This window comes from Micropterus dolomieu, linkage group LG12, assembly GCF_021292245.1.
Source record: "Micropterus dolomieu isolate WLL.071019.BEF.003 ecotype Adirondacks linkage group LG12, ASM2129224v1, whole genome shotgun sequence".
NCBI classification, from domain to species: Eukaryota; Metazoa; Chordata; class Actinopteri; order Centrarchiformes; family Centrarchidae; genus Micropterus; species Micropterus dolomieu.
Window position 1 is genome coordinate 31,833,599 of NC_060161.1, and position 20,021 is coordinate 31,853,619.

The 20,021-nt window shown below is 39.7% G+C and overlaps 1 long non-coding RNA gene across 1 annotated transcript; it reads left to right on the forward strand.

Moving 5' to 3' along the window:
• Window positions 1–17,471: 17,471 nt before the first annotated feature.
• LOC123979745 lies at window positions 17,472–18,807 on the forward strand. The gene is made up of 3 exons (XR_006827319.1): window positions 17,472–17,586; window positions 18,015–18,499; window positions 18,590–18,807. It is a non-coding gene; the product is annotated as an uncharacterized LOC123979745 (long non-coding RNA).
• The last annotated feature ends 1,214 nt before the right edge of the window (window positions 18,808–20,021 follow it).

Consider the following 20,021-nt stretch of genomic DNA (forward strand, 5'->3'; position numbering starts at 1 on the left):
ATTTATGTTTTTCTTTTTCTCCTTTAATTTTGTCTTAACTTTAAACAAAGAAAAAAAACATGTAAAATGCACCGTCTGTATTCATGTATCTGTGTGAGTATTTCCCAAATAATAAGAATTGCCAAAAAAGAGATATCAGCCATCACCTCCTACGTTCAAAAGCCATGCTAGCAATGTTGTTCTGTCGGTTGGCAAATTTAGTCAAAATCATCAGACTGCATCGAGCCTTTGGTCAGTAAACCTATTACCTATTATTAAAACTATTACTACTGCTACTATATATAGTTTTTACTAGGTATATTCTATTGCTTTTTGTGCTGGTGTTATTAGGCTACTTGTTTGTAAATTTTCACTGTTGGTGAGAAACATTTTGCTGCAATGTTTACATCCTATATTGTGTTAATTAACAAGGATGTTTCTAGAATCAGTACAGAGACTCATGGTCTCACAGTACCAGTGCTGGGAGGAAGGACGCTACTGTAGGCCTAGCAGAGACAGGGAGGAGGGTGGTCAAAGAAAACAGTGACACACAAATGTACTTTGGGTTGTAATTAACTCTGCAGTAGAGAAGACAAACAGCACAGACTCTGCAATATATACTCAGATTGACAGACCTTTTTTTATGATACTGATTATATTATTTTACCATGTGTAAACATACGTATGTAGTAAATGCATATGTCCGTGGGTGCATAGCAGTTTAGGAGTGTAGCTACGGTGCCACTGCTGAATTTTTGACCCAGTCCGGCCATGACATTTGGCATCCCCTCAGGATGCCATGTAATAAATTTGGTGATCGCTTAACTTTTATCTAGTGCTGTCATCAGGTCAAGATATAAATTCACTAATTCACTACTAACAATACTTTGGTTTATGACTGAATACTAAACTAAAACTCTGTGCTTATACTGTTATGTGTGACTCTTTTAACTGATTAAACATGACACTGTTCTACTAATAATGATGGCTGGGGTCACACATGCTAAAAATATTTCCATTGAAGGTCATTATGTAGCAAATAAAAAATATTTTGCCACAGAACTGTTCTATGTACCATGTACCCAGAGTCTGCATGAGACTAATCCAATTGAATAAACACCTGTGTTTGTTTGCAGGTCATTTGAATCATGTCAAACCTAATGGACAAATAAAATAAATAGGTATAGGTATGGATATATCTTAGCGTCATGAGTCATTCAAATTCTTAACTTTCAATGCAAAAGCTATGGAAAACTTTTCTAATGCTTCTAATGATATCCTTCAAATGAAGGATAGCTGCTGAAATATCCCAGTACTCTGTCAAAAATTTCCATGCTGTAATTACCTGTATAGATATACTCGAAATCCTGTTTGTGTTGCATCATGCAAAGAAACCCACTGTTCTGCAGCAGTGTGACACGTGAGCATCACAGACAGAGCATCTCCCACACGCATAAGCATCATTATATATTTGGAGTCAGCAATCAGTGAGTTTGGAGAAGCAGGACAAGGACATTCAGAAACAAACACTGCTGACAAGGTGGGTGTTCTTTAATAACTTAATAATTATCAGTTAATATTTCTAAAATGCCCAACAATTAAACACTGGTTTCATTGGCACAAAAAAACTGTGATTAAAAAACTTCAGCTCACTATTAGTAATTTTCACAGATATTTTACAGATATAAAGTTTTATTGTATTAATTAACAGTGTTCATTCTTGAGAACCACATCAAATGAAATACTGGGTGTCGTGTCTAAGAAATGTCTTAGTCTTGGTTAGATAGAAGATTCCTAAAACTAGTAAGATACAAGGTAGACAGTGCTTTACAGCACAATTCCTTTAAAAGCAGTGTTTCCCAACCCTCTCCTGGAGGCACACTAGTCCTGCATGTTTTGGATCTCTCCCTGCTCCCACACAGCTGATTCAAATGATCATCTCGTTATGAACTGCTAAAGCTGTTAAATCAGCTGTGTGAGAGCAGGGAGAGATCCAAAACATGCAGGACTAGTGTGCCTCCAGGAGAGGGTTGGGAAACAATGCTTTAAAAGATGAATCTCAACTTACCCTGACTGTGTCTCAATAGCTCTCTTTTCCGTTTCCCTTTCTCTACACCTCCTGCCTTCTTCTTTGTCCCTCTAATTTCTTATTCCCCTCAGGTCTTCAACTACATACAGTAGATATGTCAATTAACTCCTCTTCTGCCTCCAACTCCAGCTATGTTCTATTGTACCCTTGCTCCAACTCCAGAGTTACCATTAACATCACCATGGCCATCACTGTCATAAGAACCATCCTCACCGTGCCTGTCTGCACCCTCGTCCTCTACCTGGGTCTCCAACGATGGCGGCAGCAGCACTCCTTTAAAAAAACAAGCCACTCTGACATCTTCACCTACCACATGGCTGCCATGGAGCTGATCTGGGTGTTGGGGTTCATCTGCTTAATTTTGGCTGCATGTGCTAATCTCCCAGAGATGGTAACTGTAGGACTCTGTGTTACTTCTTTGGTTTTCTATGGGGAGACCCTCTTTCACATCCTGACCTGTGTGGACCGATACCTGGCTGTTGTTCACCCCGTCACCTACTTGGGGCTAAAAAATGTGCGTGGTGTCAGGATCAGAAACATCAGCATTGGGTGTGTTTGGCTGCTGTGCTTTGGATCAACGGGTGTAACATTTTTGTACCTGCCTGAGTACCCCCTAATCCCGTTGTCCTGCATTTTAGTATTATCTATAATAGTCGTATCTTTTTGCAGCCTTTCTGTTCTCTGTGTTCTGATTCGTCCAGGGCCAGGGGGAGGAGGCAGGGAAAAGGAGCGGATTGACCAAACAAAGCAGAGGGCTTTCCACACCATCGCAGCTATAACTGGAGTGCTGTGGTTGTGGTTTATAGGGCTCCTTGTTTCTACTACTCTGGGAACTTCAGAACAGCTAAACCAGAATGGCTGTGAGGTGATAGCATGTACAAACTTGTTTAATCTGGCCAGCAGTTTGGTGTCACCTCTGCTGCATCTACTCAGGTCAGGAAAACTGTCACGTTGCTGTTCTAACAATAAGTAAAGACATGGATTGGATTTCACTTGAGCAAAGGCAATTTTAGTATGTCAGACACACATATATATATATATATATATATATATATATATATATATATATATAAAATTCTGTTACATTAGCATACTTTTAATGATTGGATTAAAAGTACACTCAAGACAGTCATACCTGGAGTTTTATGAGTTACTGGGACTCAAAATTTGGCTTTCTCAAAAATTAGGACACTTTTTGAGCCTTTTTTTTTTTGCAATTTTAAAGGTTCAGTGTGTATCTAAGGATCTAGTAACAGAAATGCAATATAATAACTATGTTTTCAGTGGTCTATATAGACCTTACATAATGAGCCGTTATGTTTTTATAACCAGCCATTTCTATCTACATAACCATGGGTCCGCCATCCCATGGACGTGGCCATGTTGTACAGTAGCTGCAAATGGACAAAGAGCAGTACAGAGCACGTTTCTTCATCTTGTAGATTGCGGCAGTCTAATCCTCGTCACTACGTTGACTGCGTACATTCAAAGAAGAAGAAGTAAAAATATACAGCACTGGTCAGCAAATACACATTACGGCATGTGCTGCAATGTGTGTGTTCTGGCGTTTGATCCACATAAGTTAACCTACGGACGCTTTTTCATTTGCACAGTATCTCCAGGCAGAGGACATTTTGGGGAGTCATGTTGTCTGACGGCTCTTTCAGAGGTGTGTCAAGCAAGCTAAAGATATAAATATAAATAAACGAAGCGTCATCACCACCTTCAGTTTAGCTGCAAACGCATGACTCTGTAAAGTCAGTGGTGAGATGACGTCCCACACCAACTCGCTGACAAAATTTATGCCTGTGCTGTCCGAACCCGTCTTCAGAAACATTCTTCCTCTCCTGAAAGATGCATGTCTCTGTCTCCACAGTGCCATCACAAGCCCCTGCTGGCAGCTCCTAACCACTTGAGAGACGTGGAGCTGTCTTAAATAACTGGGAGAGTCAGAGTGATTCTCATAAGAAATTTGATAACTTGCTTTTATTCTTAAGTTTAAAAGTAGGAGTAAATTTCATGAGTTCTCAGCACTTAAGACTAAAATGGCACTTTGAGAAGCTTGATAAAAATCGGCCCTGGACCGGTTCTTGGGGTCAATATAGAGGTTCCGCCGATGTGTTGATGCAGGCGAGGAAGATGTTGTCGCCATCACAGACCTGGAAATGTTTTGACAAATAAAATGTGTTTTGATATTGGAAAAAACTCACAAGAAGGGGCTTCTTGTCATTACAGGTCGACAAGTAATGCACTGTTGGACCTATGTTCTGCTGGAAAAATGTACTTTCTGTATTTATGTATCTGTGTGATTATTTTCTGAATAAAGAAAATTGCTAGAGAAATCTAAGTTATCTATAAACCTTTATATAAAGAGGAAAAGTCACAGTCCCCTTTACAAGGGAGTCCTGTATAGCACAAGTAAAACACATTTTTTCAACCATGGGTTAAAAACCCCCACAAACAGTTAAAAATAAAATACTATACAAATATACACAAAATGTACAGCATATTTACATAGACAAAAATGCAATTTTTAAGAGTTAAATATGTTAACAAACGAAATTAAAAAGATTAAATGTAGAGATCTAACTACCGTTAATTAAAAACAAGTGTCTCTTAGAATGTCTGATATTATTTTTTTTAAAAGCAGCTGAAGAAATTCCCATGCCAATCTTAAGCTTAGACTGGAGTTCATTCCAGGACAATGGGCCATAGTAAGACAGATTCCTCTTTCCTGCTTCTGTCCTCATTCTTCTTACAAAGTAGTCCCTTCACTACATCTTAAATGATATGTACTTTGCATATGAGAAAACTTTAAACTGATATAAGAAGGCAAAAGACCTAAAATGGATTTATAAATGAAAAAGTAACAGTGTCTACTACTTTTAGTAGCCATGTCCAAACTGAACTATCTCAACAACTATCACATGGATTGCTGCAAAATTTTGAACAGATTTAAACTCACGATACTTTGGATTCTGAGTAAATACTGCAAAACTAATGAAATTCCCACAAGCCACAGCTGTACTCTGTGTTAAGTTAACAGCAACCAACATTGTTAACATGGTAAACATTATACATCAGCATAAAAACTTGTGGATTGCAGTAGTGTTTAGTAGCATCTCCATTGCTTTTACTAATAATATTAATGATTGTTGGGGCAATACAGGAATTGTTTGCATTGAAGGTCATTATGCAGCAAATAAAGGATATTTGTCACCAAGCTGCTCTATGTACTATGTATCTAGAGTCTGCATGACACTAATCTGTTTGAATAAACACCTGTTTGTTTGCAGGTAATTTGTTTCATTTTGTTCCTCTTCTGTCTCCAATTCCAGCTATGTAGTAACATCATCATGGCAGTCAATGTCATAAGAACTATGCTCATCCTCCCTGTCTGCACCACGATGGCGGCAGCAGCACTCCTTTAAAAGAACAAGCCACTCTGACATGTTCACCTACCACATGGCTGCCATAGAGCTGATCTGGCTGTTAGGGATCATCTGCAACATGTTGGGCACATATGCTAATCTCCCGGAGATAGTAAAAGTAGCAATCTGTGCTACTTGTTTTGTTTTCTATGGAGAGACCCTCTTTCACATCCTGACCTGTGTGGACCGATACCTGGCTGTTGTTCACCCCGTCACCTACCTGGGGCTAAGAAATGTGCGTGGGGTCAGGATCAGAAACATCAGCATTGGGTGTATTAGAAACATTAGTCTCAGGTCAGCTGATAAAGTCGCTTTGTTCTGATAATGCAGGAGGAGGGCAGAGGTAATTGGGGAGAAGACTAGACCACAGGTACAGATCACATTATCAATGGTGGTGGTATTGTCCATTTTGGCTTTTTCCCTCTCCTTTATTGAGTTATATATCTTTTTTGTGCATGTAACAGGTTTGCAAAGTTAAAAAGCCCAAAGTCCAGCCCAAAGGGAGTTCCCATCTCTCACAGAAAGCTCTGCTCTGAACCACTTGAAAACAGCTTGTTTGTAGTCCAGTCCTTCACTTCCTTGACTTGTGACGTCACAATGCAAATGAGTCATAAAGCTTGCCAAGCGGCTAGCGGGGGTCAGGCACGCCCTCAAACCAAGCTAGTCTGAGAGGCCCTTTGGCTCGACTCACCTTTGTCTGGTTTTCCATTGTAGAAATGTTGCACCTCTACCTGTTTCCAGGTACTTTATTTCATATCACCTCACCTCCGTCGAGGTTCCAAGCAAGCTGAGTGATACTAAAATGTAACGTGAAAACACGACAGACTGCTGATTGGTCAGAGAGAATATTCACTATTCACTGCATCATCATTGCTGCACCAGACAGAGGCCAGCAACAGAAAGTTTTATATTTTACAGTTTTCGTATGTAATTTCATCACTAAATCCACTTCTGAGAATTTTTGAGGTGAAATCAGCTGTGTAGATTTCGAATATTGACAGTTTTATGAGAAGTGATGGCGGAACAAAAATGCTTGAATATTTTCGGAGATGAGGAGCTCCGCAAGTGGCTGCGGTGGAAGCCTGTGCCAACCTGCGGGAGGAGTGTATGAGGCCGGCCAGCCGCCCGCTCACAGAGCCCTCTGCTCCCGCCGTCACACAGACCGCTGCAGCAACAACAGCAGAGGAAAACACAGCTGGAAGGTTTTCATACCGCTTATCTGTCTTTACATTCTGAGTAATGTTGAAACATTTTAACTTAAAGAGAAAGCTGTGTGGATCGCTGGTGTGTGTGTCGCATTGAACATTACGTTGCGGCAGTTGTGTGTGGCGTCGCTATGACGACAAGCTACGTACTATCTCTGGGTACTGTCTGCAATGGAAAACGGAGCAGGGCCGAGTAGAGTCGAGTCTATCGATTTGCGCTATGGAACCATTTTTCGGCAAGGCAGCATAGATCAGAACACCGGCAACAGTTCAACGTTTAGTCGTAATGGTAAGATGTGGAACAATGATGTTGTGTGGTTGTGGACTTGTGAGTAACTTATACCATCTGCTAGTTTACGGTCGCAGTCTGAAAAGGCTTTGATTTGGATCACACTACCTTGTTTCTTACGACCCGCCCTTCTCTGCTTCTGATTGGCTAGTAGTCCTTACCTGGGAACTCCCAACAAAGATTTTAGCTCAAGAGCGGAGCGTACAACACATAGGGTGAAAAGAGGAGCTGCAGCAATGTGCAGTATGAGAAAAATATTGTGTTTTTTGAAAATTAAACCATGTAAACCTGTTCTGGTACAACACCTAATTAAGATTTTGAACCTGAAAATGAGCATAATACCACCTCTTTAAGTCTCCTCCTAGGAGAGGAAGCTGCATGCTTATATTAAGAGAGCGGCTGATATTTATTTTGGCCTGTCTCCTAAGGAGGTCAGTGTAGTAGGTGTCAGTAAAAAGCACTCAAAATGCAGATCACTGTTCTTACTAAAACAAATTTAAATTAATTTCAAAATGTGAAATTTGTATAGGCCTATTCTGTAAATAGCTTTTTAATTTTGATCTTATTTTTATTTTTTATTTTCATTTTTGTCTTATCTTTCAAAATTATGTTTAATTTTTGCACTGTTTCTAAAATTGATGCAACATGCAAATATTCCCTGTGCAGGATCAGTAAGTCTTATTTTATTTTAATCATGTCAGGTTCATAAACAATGTCCATCTTACCATTCCCCCCGTTTTAGGTGCACACATTTGCATATTTATATTATATATTTATAATATATCCTTAATATAATATGAAATATTCTAAACAATTCAAGTTTGGGCTGTCAGGTTACTTTTGAAACAGAATATTTAAAATAAAAGCGAAAGATAAAGGACAAATGATGCTTGCAGTTACACATTAACAAGGTCACAGTCGTGTTTATTTATTAAATACAAGGGTGGTAACACAAAAAATCTAGCTTGTATTGTGGTGTTACTTTGTCCCAGCTTACAGGGTCGAAAGTAACAATGTGCCACTTATGTTTAAAGTGAAATTAAACAGAAGTCGTTCTACATTTGTACAAAATACCACATGATATTGATAGACCACACCTGTGAGTTAGTGACCACAGCAACAATATATCTCTGTCTGAAACATTATCTTTTAAAATCATATTTTTTCTGAAAAATGGTACTTTCGCTCCTGCTCTCCCCTAGTTTTTATACGGGTTTATTAACATGCCACAAACCAAAGTACCACCCAGTTTTCCAGTCATTGTAGTAATATGTTGTGGTCGACAATAATCCATTCGCACTCCCAAGTTGTCATACATGGGCATGCATGATCAAGACCCATTACTGCCAGTTGGTAATGCACTGGGAAGTCCCTTAGCATCAAGGGGATTTGTTTTCTGCGTGAAACAATAAATTAGCAATGTTTGTTTTAAGTTAAGTTACGTAGGGTACTTAAGCTATGTAAGTTACACAAATAACATTATTTAACTTACATAAGTTACGTTTTTTAAACCCAACCATGATCTTTTCTAACCCTAAACAAGTAGTTTTGTTGCCTAAACCTAACCAAACTGTGGCATTTTACAATGTTAATAATGTGTCATTCTACAATGTTAACCACTAGGGATTTAACTGTAGATGTATTTGTACCGGCCCGTTTTGGTACAGGACTTTCGGAACGGTGCAAATGTGCACCCAATGCAATGTGTAACGTCAAAGCAAATCTTTAATGGCTTGTTTTGTGTGTGGAACATATGTAAATTCCGAGTTTCCAAAAGGACATTGATTGGTGAACCAAATCTCCACCTTGCGGCGCTATACAATCGGCACGTTTAAACACAGCCTCTCGCTAACTAGTGACTTGAGCATCATGGTCATTACAGAGAAACCAAAGCTTTAAGACCCTCCCTTATTGTTCAGGTCTCCTGGTTGGGAACACTTCAGTTTCCTAGTGAAATACAACAACGAACAAAGACAAGTCGATAAGACTAAAGCAGTGGGCCGACATTTCTCAGAAGTTATCCGGTATGTTTCTGGCAACACGTCAAATTTGCTAACTCACTAAGGGTATCGCACGAAGGACATCACTGCAACAAGGGAAAAAAAACAAAAACGAACACAGTGCAAACACCCTTCGGCATTTAAACAGACTTTACACAGTTTTTTGTTTTTTTTAGAGCACGCCTTCAAGCTGGGATTCATAATGCTCATAGGTGGTATAAAAGATTAAGAAGAATGCTGCACTGTAATTCATTTTATTTATATTTTTTTATGTGTTTTATTAGCTATAGGTTTTGAGACTATTTTATTAAGTGTAGAACTTGGTAGTTTAGGTTTATTTTATATAATTTATTTATTATGTGTAAGTTCAAAGTTTGTTAAAAAAAAAATTGTGATGTTTACAAAATTCATAATAAACTAGCAACAATTTAATTTTTTTTCCCTTAATGTACTGAAAATAAACCGAACCATGACTTGAAAACCGAGGAACATACCGAACCGATTTATGTGTACTGTTACACCCCTATTAACCACTAGTTTTATTTTGAAATTCTAAGCGGATGTTGCATATTTATTGTTGCTAACTTGACCACTCGTTCAATAGTTATTGTTGCTAACTTGACCAAGAAGAAGAAGAAGAGCCAAAACTGATGCTAAAGGGTGTTTAAAAGTTACGCCAAAGGGTCTCGACCAACTGTCCAAACTGTATGTTACGAATTGGACTTATATATATGTTGAATACAAACGCAAAAGGGAAGGTAAAATGATTTTGGACACAAGTCGTAGTCCACAGAAACTACTTTGTGTGCCTTGTCTCCACCCTGAGCGCAGGATATGTGACAAGACTGCACAGTTGGGTGATGCATTTCATCTACCCATCATCCTGACCAAACTTCATTCAAGAGCTTCAGCAACAAAGTGATTTATATGTAATTCAACCTCCAGACTGAACTATCTCAACACCTATCACAGAGTGATGTGAAATTTAGTACATACATGAAGTTCACATTTGTGGATTTGTGACACAATCAACAATTTATTTGAATAAACACCTGTTTGCAGGTCATTTGAATCCTGACAAACGTAATGGACAGGTAAAATAGATGATAGGTATGGACATATCTTAATGCCACAAGCAATTCAAATTCTTAACCCTTTGATGCACAAGCTATGCAAAACCCTTATTTTAATGACAAATAGCTGCTGAAATATGTCAGTACTGCTGTGGAGTCAGAAAACAATTTGCATGCTGTAATTTAAAGTATAGATTTTCATGAAATCCTATGTTTGTGTTGCATCATGCAATAAAGCCCACAGTTCTGCAGCAGTGTGACAAATGAGCATCACACACACGCACAAGCATCACTATATATTTGGAGTCAGCAGTCAGTGAATTTGGAGAAGCAGGACAAGGACATTGAGAAACAAACACTGCGGACAAGGTGGGTGTTTTTTAATAACTTAATGATTATCAGTTAATATTTCTAAAATGCCCGACTATTTAAGTTGGTTTCTACCAACCTCCCGCTTAATTTTAGTCATTTTTACACATTTCATAAAAGTTTTTCTCCAAGTGTGGTAAGAAGGGGTGTGACAAGACACTTGACCCACGAGACAAGATGGGGTGAGACGTGAGAGATTTTAACACTATATTTAAGAAATCTTTAATGCTGAATAAATCAAAAATACATTTATATTTCCTGCATTCTGATGATTTTTTCTGTAGCAGTGTATGGCGAATTTTTAAATATATATATATATAAAAAGAGAAACACAAAATTCAGGTGACAGGTGAAGATTCTCGTGAGACAGCTTTTTACCTGACGAGAAATATCATTACACATTAATCTCGCGATCTTTAGAACATGAAATTTAACTTATATACTGTCTCAATCTCTCTCAGTTCCCTTTCACTTTTTCTACACCTCTTGCCTCCTCATTTGTCCCTCTAATTTCTTGTTCCCCTCAGGTCTCCAACTACATACTATAGATATGTCAATAAACTCCTCGTCCGCCTCCAACTCTGGCTATGTTTTATTATACTATTGTTCTGACTCCAGAGTTAGCAGTAACATCCTCATGGGCGTCACTGTCATAAGAACCATCCTCAACATGCCTCTCTGCCTCCTCGTCCTCTACCTGGGTTTCCAACGATGGCGGCAGCAGCACTCCTTTAAAACAACAAGCCACTCTGACATCTTCACCTACCACTTGGCTGCCATGGAGCCGATCTGGCTGTTGAGGTCCATCTGCTACATTTTGGGCACATATGCTAATCTCCCGGAGATGGCAGTAGTAGCAATCTGTGTTACTTGTTTTGTTTTCTCTGGGGAGACTCTCTTTCACATCCTGACCTGTGTGGACCGATACCTGGCTGTTGTTCACCCCGTCACCTACCTGGGGCTAAGAAATGTGCGTGCGGTCAGGATCAGAAACATCAGCATTGGGTGTGTTTGGCTGCTGTGCTTTGGATCATTGGGTTTAACAGTTATGCACCTGCCTGAGTACCCCATCATCCCACTGTTCTGCATTACGGTTATTTCTATAATGGTTGTATCCTTTTGCAGCCTTTCTGTACTCTGTGTTCTGATTCGTCCAGGGCCAGGGGAAGGAGGGAGGGAAAAGGAGCGGGTTGACCAAACAAAGCAGAGAGCTTTCCACACCATCACAGCCATAACGGGAGTACTGTGGTTATGGTTCTTAGGGCTCCTTGTTTCTGCTACTCTGGACAGCTCTGCACTGCTGAGCTACAATGTTAAATGTGTGGTGATGGCATCTATAAGATTGTTTAATCTGCCCTGCAGTTTGGTGTCACCCTTACTGTATCTAATCAGGTCAGGAAAACACTCATTTTGCTGTTCTAACAATGAGTAAAAAGCAGTGCAGTACATAATCTCCACCTACAACAGTTGCATTACAAGTTTTTTATTTGTTGTTTGTTACTGTTGCTTAACATGACTGTTTTCTTTCTCAAAAATGAGGACACAACTGTGTCCTTGTTTTTTTTTTTGCAATTTTAATAAAAGATGCTTATATGTAAAAAATAAAAGAAAAGAAACTTTAGGAATTTTCATGCTGGTTTACTATGGCATTATAAAATATTGCATGGTGATTTGTTGTTAAGTGGTTGTTAAGGCTTTCACAGTAGTTTCTATTGGATTTCTATGGGTGTATTGTGTATTTGTTACGGTGATTTGTGGTGGGTACTACTGAGCACTTACTGGTTGATGGGGAAAACTGAATGTATCATGTGTTGTATTAGCAGCATAAAGTACTCAGGTAGATAATTCAATGGTTCTCTGTTGATTTATAATGGCTAACTGGGAAGGTACCCTTTGGTTCTTCTTCTACAGTTTAATAAGGCCATCACTGACACAGATATTCCAAAATCATAGGCTAACCATTTGAATCACTGAACAACTAACGCACAATCAGAATGGAGGGTTTTTGTTTATGTTTTGTTGAAATCATCTGAATCCTATCAATTATTAATTTTAATTGACTCAAAATAGATAAGGATTGGAGTATTGGTGATACTGATTATAGCAAACCTATTGATTTTATGTTTTGAACTGGTTTAATTGTATGTGATACTGCTTTATTATGTATTATATAATTGTTCCCAATAATAGAATAAATGTCACAATGGCTCTTCTTATTTGTAAAAGTATGTGTTTGAATGTGTTTTGGTTGTGTCACCTTACACAGATCTTCATCAATGCAGCACATATGATAAACTGATGTAAGCTTCAATCATTGACCAGGTTCGCGTGTTAAATTTTCTTGGTGTCACAGTAGATGGCGTTATGATTTTTATTTAGCCATGATGTTTGAATATTATTTATGCCTTGCTTGATAACTAAATGCCAGGAGTGCTACCCTCTATTGAGCAATGGTTCACTGTTAATTAGTGTACTGCAGTGCCTCCTGCTGGTTAGTTAGAAGCAGTAGTGGTAAAACAGGTGGATAGAGGATTGCTGTTGCCTTATCCTGCTGGAATCTTAATTTGTGAATTTGTTGCCTTGGACACTATTTGTCAGTGACAATTTAGTGCATTATTTAGTTGACATGCTTTTGTTTTGTAAAATAAACGACTGAATACTAGGTAGGATTTGAACATTGATATCTAGCATAGCTCGGAGTGGATAGCACAATGACAAATTGGGAAGAGGGATGAAGGGGTCCAGGAGGCTGTTTATGGTTTGGTGGCTGGAGCGGCTAGGAACCCGAGGGGTCGAGGGTGGGGACTCGTCTCGATAATGGTCTTATAAACCCCCAAAAGAGTTACGGATTGAATGGAAATTAGTTCGAAGAACGTCGGTATGGTTGTTGCAGACGTAACTATGGTAGGCATGGGAAGAGCTGGTGATGTGGTTGTCTGTGTGTACCAGGATGGCTGGGCCTCATGCCCCCAAAGAATGGCAGCGGTGGTAATCGGGTGCGGTTCAAAAGGGCAGAGGAGGGAGTAGGGTGAGGACTCTTCTGGTGGCTGCTCGGATGCGGGCGTCTCCTCCACATCTCCTGATGTACTGGCCTGTCTCCTGGTAGCGCCTCCATGTTCTGGACACTACGCTGACAGACACAGCAATGGGCAACGCCTGGGAAGTGCTGGTAATGACAGATTGGGCCAAACATGCGCTGGCCGGCAAAAAGGTTGGTGTCATGTGGGTGGGTTGAATTGTGCTTGGAATATGGGACTCTAGGATGGGGCTATTGGTGCTTGGCATAGTGGTGCCAGGTGGGAAGAGAGATGAGTCTGTGCCGTAGTAAGTCCTGGTGGTGATGGTGATGGCTGGTGCAGTGGATTGGGAAATGGGAGGAAGGCGTTGTTTATTCCTTTTATATATAGTGTATATCTACATCTATTTACGTCAGTTGTATGGTTATCTACATGTAGCACCTTATCGCCACAGCAATCCTCGTATGTGTAAAACATTACTTGGCAATAAAGCTCCTTCTGATTCTGATCTGGGATAATCTGAATGTCTGGCTGGAAACCAGAAATGGATGTGATTGAACTGGCAGCTGAACCGTCTTCAGAGCGTATTTAAGGCGTGGATAAAACGTAATCTAATGCAGTGAAGGTAAACTACAACTGTGAGCTCCTTGTAACTCGGAGGTGAGGGATTTATTTGTTTATTTGAAAAAGGGACAATGTACACTGATCAACATTCAAAGTAAATGTAAGCGTACCCGAGTTAGCCACAGGCTAGTTTTCATCGGCAGTCCCCTTGCCAGATGTGATTAGGCATCCTAAAATAGTAAACTGTTATAATGCAATAAAATACATCATACAATTGACAAAAGGTAAAAAATTACACTGTGTTAAAAATCACAAATAATCGAATAAACAAGATGAGCAGATCAAATCTAAAAATGGATGATACAGTTATTGTTGGTGGATGGGACCATTTCTTAACATATATAAGCTGGATTGTGCCGTGGGGTGTAAGAAGCTCCCCGGGAATGTTGTGTTGAGTTAGTGGATGGCTGGGAGCAGCGCAAGGTTGCGATACTTGCTGACAGAATTTGTGCCTGGGGAAGGTGAAGTAGGTGTGTAGCCTGCTGAGACATGGGTGGGAGAAAAGGGGAAACAAACGGGAAAATCAGACACAAGGGGAGCAGGCAGGATGGGGTGATACAACCTGGCCCTGTACAGGGCTGGAGCAGTTTGCGTTACGGCGGTGGGATGTCATCGGCGTGTCAGGTGCGCGTGGCACTGCATCAGGAATGCAGAAGTGAGCGGCCTGCTGGTAAACTGGAAAACCCTTTTGTTGGAAAGGTCTCTTCCTTGAGTGCGTGCTGAAGGCAGACGACTGTCTGGTCGAAGGTGGTTCTGGCATTGGACGGAGCCGTAATAGGGTTAACCGGTGTGCAGCCGTGGGTCAGTTGTACGACCTGTGGTCGGAAGTGGCCGTCTGGAAGAGCAAACTTCTCCCAAAGTCAGCTGTGGCTGCTGTGGCCTGTGTGTGTGTGTTCGGTGGGGTCGGACGATGCAGTGTTGAGAACTTGAATAACGGAGTGCTGTCGCGGTGGACGAGTGGCTGGCCAAGTGGGAACTGTAACAACTGTGGGAACTTAACTATGGACGGAGGAGATTAGAGACCACGGTCTGATCGCCGTATGGATCCCGGTTGGAGGGACTGAGAATCAGCTTGTGATCTGTGTTGATGTAAGCAGCAGTACTTTTGAGAAACTTCAGTATGTGTCTGAGTCTGAACTGATGGTCGTGAGAACTGAGAAACGGTTTCGACAGGCTTATATAAGTGACTGCATGTGAGTGGATTAGAGAGGCACAGGTAGATGAAATGAGTGAAGCACGGGTGGTTGATTGAAGGAATTGAATGAGCCGCAGGTGGTCGAATTAGTGAGAGAGGCATGGTCCTGTTCCTAAATCTCAGTTTACATAACTCCATTAAAGAATGTGAGAAACCAGCATACCTACAGTGCTCGGCGGGATACTAAGGGTTCTGTAGTTATGCAAAAACCCAGACTGATGCGGTGTGCAGATGCTGAAGTACCAAGTAAGTCCAGTTTTTTAATACTACTAAAAAAGCACGATACTTCAAACATTGATCAGCCTAGGTCAATGATTTGTTGTATGATTGTGTGGATGGGTTGTGAAGCCTTTTGCTTGACAGTAGACTGCGGGAATGTATATACATAGTGATAGTTTTTTATAAGAATTGTAGGGCTCGATTGTAGATTTATGTCGAATTTGTATGTTAGATGTTATGCCTGCTTTATTTTATGTACATTTTGTATGTTATGTTTGTTGTATGAGGACACCAGGAAGACTAGCTTCTACATTATTTGCAGCTAATGGGGATCCGGATAAATTAATAAATGAATAGTTAGGGCTGGCAGTAAAGCTGTTTTTTACTTTCTTACTGTATGAACAACATAGTTTTTTGTATTTCTACATACATTTTACAGACATGGGTCAAAAATGTCCCACAATGGGTCAAAATTGAACCATGCGTTTTGACTGTGAAATTTGATAATAGCTTTTTATGTTTGTAAATGTTTGCAATTAGGAACACATTAACTGCAGTACACTATTCACCTACCGCATATTTCATAACTGAACAGAGCTGCTTTTGTCAATTTTACAATCGTTAGAAAATATTAGATATCTTGTGAAAGATAACTGTACATAATATTTGAATAGTAGGTTAAGGTTACCTTGACTTTGACATCCATTACTAGTGAGAAAGATAAATATGTCCAATACTATTAGCTAGCTAGCTATTGAAATTTCCTTCTGTAGCTGAAATTACATAGGAAATGAATATGGGTCATGTACCATGTTGTGCATTGGAAGGTGTCTGTATAGCTTGTGCATCAAATGGTTGAAGTGTCCTTAAGCAACAAATTAAATATCTACCTGTTCACCTAGATAACACTTGACTAAAGGTTTCATTTCATTCTAAACTGAGCAAAAGGATTATGTTCAGGGATGGGATGAGGTTGCATACAGAGGGAGAGAAGGAGGAAGAGAGAGGAGCTCAGTGTATCATGGGAAGTCCCCTGGCAGTCTAGGCCTATAGCAGCGTACCTGAGTCACCTGAGCCAGCCCTAACTATAAGCTTTATCAAGAAGGAAAGTATTAAGCCTACTCTTAAATGTGGAGATGGTGTCTGCCTCCCGAACCCAAACATGCCAGCTGATACACACCCCAACATGTGAATGGAGAGTACCAGCACTGAGTCACATGGATTGCTATGAAACTTCGTACGTTCATGATCCCCAGAGGGTGAATCTTAATAACTTTGTCGATTCCCTGACTTGTCATGTATAGCCACAATGAGGTTCACATTTGTGGTTTTGTGTTATATGTTTCAACAACTATTGCATTGATTGCCATGCCATTTGGAACACACATTGACGTTCACTCAGGATGACATTTATTAAATTTGCTCTTAACTTTTATCTTGCGCTGTCAACACTTTCATTTATGACTTAAGACTAAACTAAAAAAACTAAAAGTCTGTGTTTGTACTGTTACATGTGACTCATTCAACTGATGCACTAGTTGCTACTACACTAATGATGGCTGGGATCACACATACTAAAAATGTTTGCATTGAAGGTTATTATGCCGCAAATTAAGATGTTTGTCACCAAACTGCTCTATGTACTATGTACCCAGAATCTGCATGACACTAATACATTTGAATAAACACCTGTGTTTGTTTGCAGGTAATTTGTATCATGTCAAATATAATGGACAAATAAAATAAATGATAGATATGGACATATCCTAACGCCATAAGTCAGTCAAATTCTTAATCCTTTGATGCACAACCTATGCAAAACTTATCTAATGCTTCTTTTAATGCTATCCTTCTAATGAAGCGCAGCTGCTAAAATACGTAAGTAGAAAAAACAGAAACATTTGCGTCCTCTAATTTACAGTATAAATTTACACAAAATCCTATGTTTGTGTTGCAACATGAAAAAAAGCCCACCGGTCTGCAGCAGTGTGACACATGAGCATCACATTCAGAGCATCATTATATATTTTGAGTCAGCATTCGGTGAGTTTGAAGAAGCAGGACAAGGACATTCAGAAACAAACACTGCTGATAAGGTGGGTGTTTATAATAACTTATAAATATTTCTAAAATGTCCAACTATTTAAGTTTGCTTCTTCATTTGCACTGGTTTCATTGACACAGAAGCACTTTTTGTCACACATACAGAATTTTTTGTAATTTAGTAAAGAAATAATAGTAATTTGTTCTCCAACTGTATGTTCAAGTTCAGTTAAACATTGTATTGTACTTACAGTGTTCATGCTTTTAAAAGTAACCAAATGTAATACTGGGTGTCGTGTCAAAGACATCACTCATTGTGTTCGTTAGATGTTGTAAGTGTACTGAAGGTAAACACAGTGCTTTACAGCAGAATTCTTTTAGAAGATAAAGTTAAACTTACTTATTAACCTGTGTCTAATTCTTCTCTTTTACCTTTCTCCTGCCTCCTTATTTGTCCTTCGTAATTTCTTATTCCCCTCAGGAATTCAACTACATACATTAGATATGTCCATAAACTCTGCCTCCAACTCCAGCTATGTGCTATTATTCCGTTGCACTGACTCCAGAGTTAACAGTAATATCACCATGGCCATCAATGCCGTAAGAACCATCCTCACCCTGCCTGTTTGCACCCTCGTCCTCTACCTGGGTCTCCAACGATGGCGGCAGCAGCACTCCTTTAAAACAACAAGCCACTCTGACATCTTCACCTTCCACATGGCTGCCATGGAGCCGATCTGGCTGTTGGGGACCATCTGCTACATGTTGGGCATGTATGCTAATCTCCCAGAGATGCTTATGTAGGAATTTGTTTTCTATGGAGAGACTCTCTTTCACATCCTGACCTGTGTGGACCGATACCTGGCTGTTGTTCACCCCGTCACCTACCTGGGGCTAAGAAATGCGCCTGGGGGCAGGATCAGAAACATCAGCATTGGGTGTGTTTGGCTGCTGTGCTTTGGATCGGTGGGTTTCACATTTATGTACCTGTCTAAGTACCATCATCCCATTGTTCTGTCTTTTGGTCTTCTCCATAATAGTCGTATCTTTTTGCAGCCTTTCTGTTCTCTGTGTTCGTTCGGATTCGTCCAGGGCCAGGGGGAGGAGGCAGGGAAAAGGAGTGGATTGACAAAACAAAGCAGAGAGCTTTCCACACCATCGCAGCCATAACGGGAGTGCTGTGGTTGTGGTTTTTAGGGCTCCTTGTTTCTGCTGCTCTGTACAGCTCAGCACTGCTGAGCTACAATTTTGGCTGTGTGGTGATAATATGTAAAGCCTGTTTTAATCTGCCCAGTAGTTTGGTGTCACCTCTGCTGTATCTACTCAGGGCAGGAAAACTGTCATGTTGGTGTTATAAAAATGAGTAAAGACATGGATTGAATTTCATTCAATCCAAATAAATTTGAGTATATCAGACCTATATATATTCTATTACATTAGTATACTTTTGATGATTGGATTAAATATGAAACATTTGTGTTACTGGGATGTAAAATGTTGCTTTATCAAAAATGAGGACATTTTTTGAGCCTCATTGCTTTTTTGCAATTTTAAGAAAAGATGCTAACATGCAAAAAATCTTAAGAATGAATTTTCACTCTGGATACCAGGGCGGTCAATTTGATGTTGGCAGGAAGTTTTGGCTAAGGGTGCATGGAGTTTGCTATGTTATTGTAGTTCCTATGGTGTTTACTAGTCCCGAGTCTGACAATGTTATAGGACTACAATGCTTTACTGGTGGGGTAATCTTTTAAGGTGGTAAGGCAGTCATGTCAATTCACTATCTAAATATTAGTTATTTTTATATAATATTTGATAGGCTGTTGATAACTGTTCTGAGTGTTTTGTTGTTCTGTGGTTGCTAAGTCTTTTAGGGGCGTTTCTATCAAATTTCTATGGGTGTATTTACTATGATGATTTGGGATGGGTGCTACTGTGCACTTAATGGTTGGTGGGGAATAATGAACCTGACCATGATCTGTTCAGTAGTTTTGTTGCCTAAACCTAACTTAATAACGTGTCATTTTGTAACGGTAACTAGTAGTTTTATTTTGAAATTCTAAGCAGATATTGCATGTATTTATTACTGTTAATTTGACTGGTTGTTGCATATTCATTGTTACTAATTTGACTGCTGAGCCATACAAGTGCAACGATGATGCTAAAGGGATGGAACTGCATGTTGTGTGTGTTGACAACAAACGCATAATCGACACTACAAGTCTCAGTCCACAGTTAACTCTGTGTGCGTTATTGCCTCCACCCTGACCTGAATGGGTAGCAAGACTGCACTGCTGAAGTGATGCAATTTAATCTGACCACAGACACAACTAAGGTAAGAACAGGAGTTTCAGCTCCAAAATGATTTATATGTTACTCACTCTTTTGCTAGACAGCACCATTAGATCTGAATACACATCCTTTTGTTTAAGTCATCTGAAACATCAAAAATTGACTCTGTATTGGTGATGCCAATTAGAGTAAACCT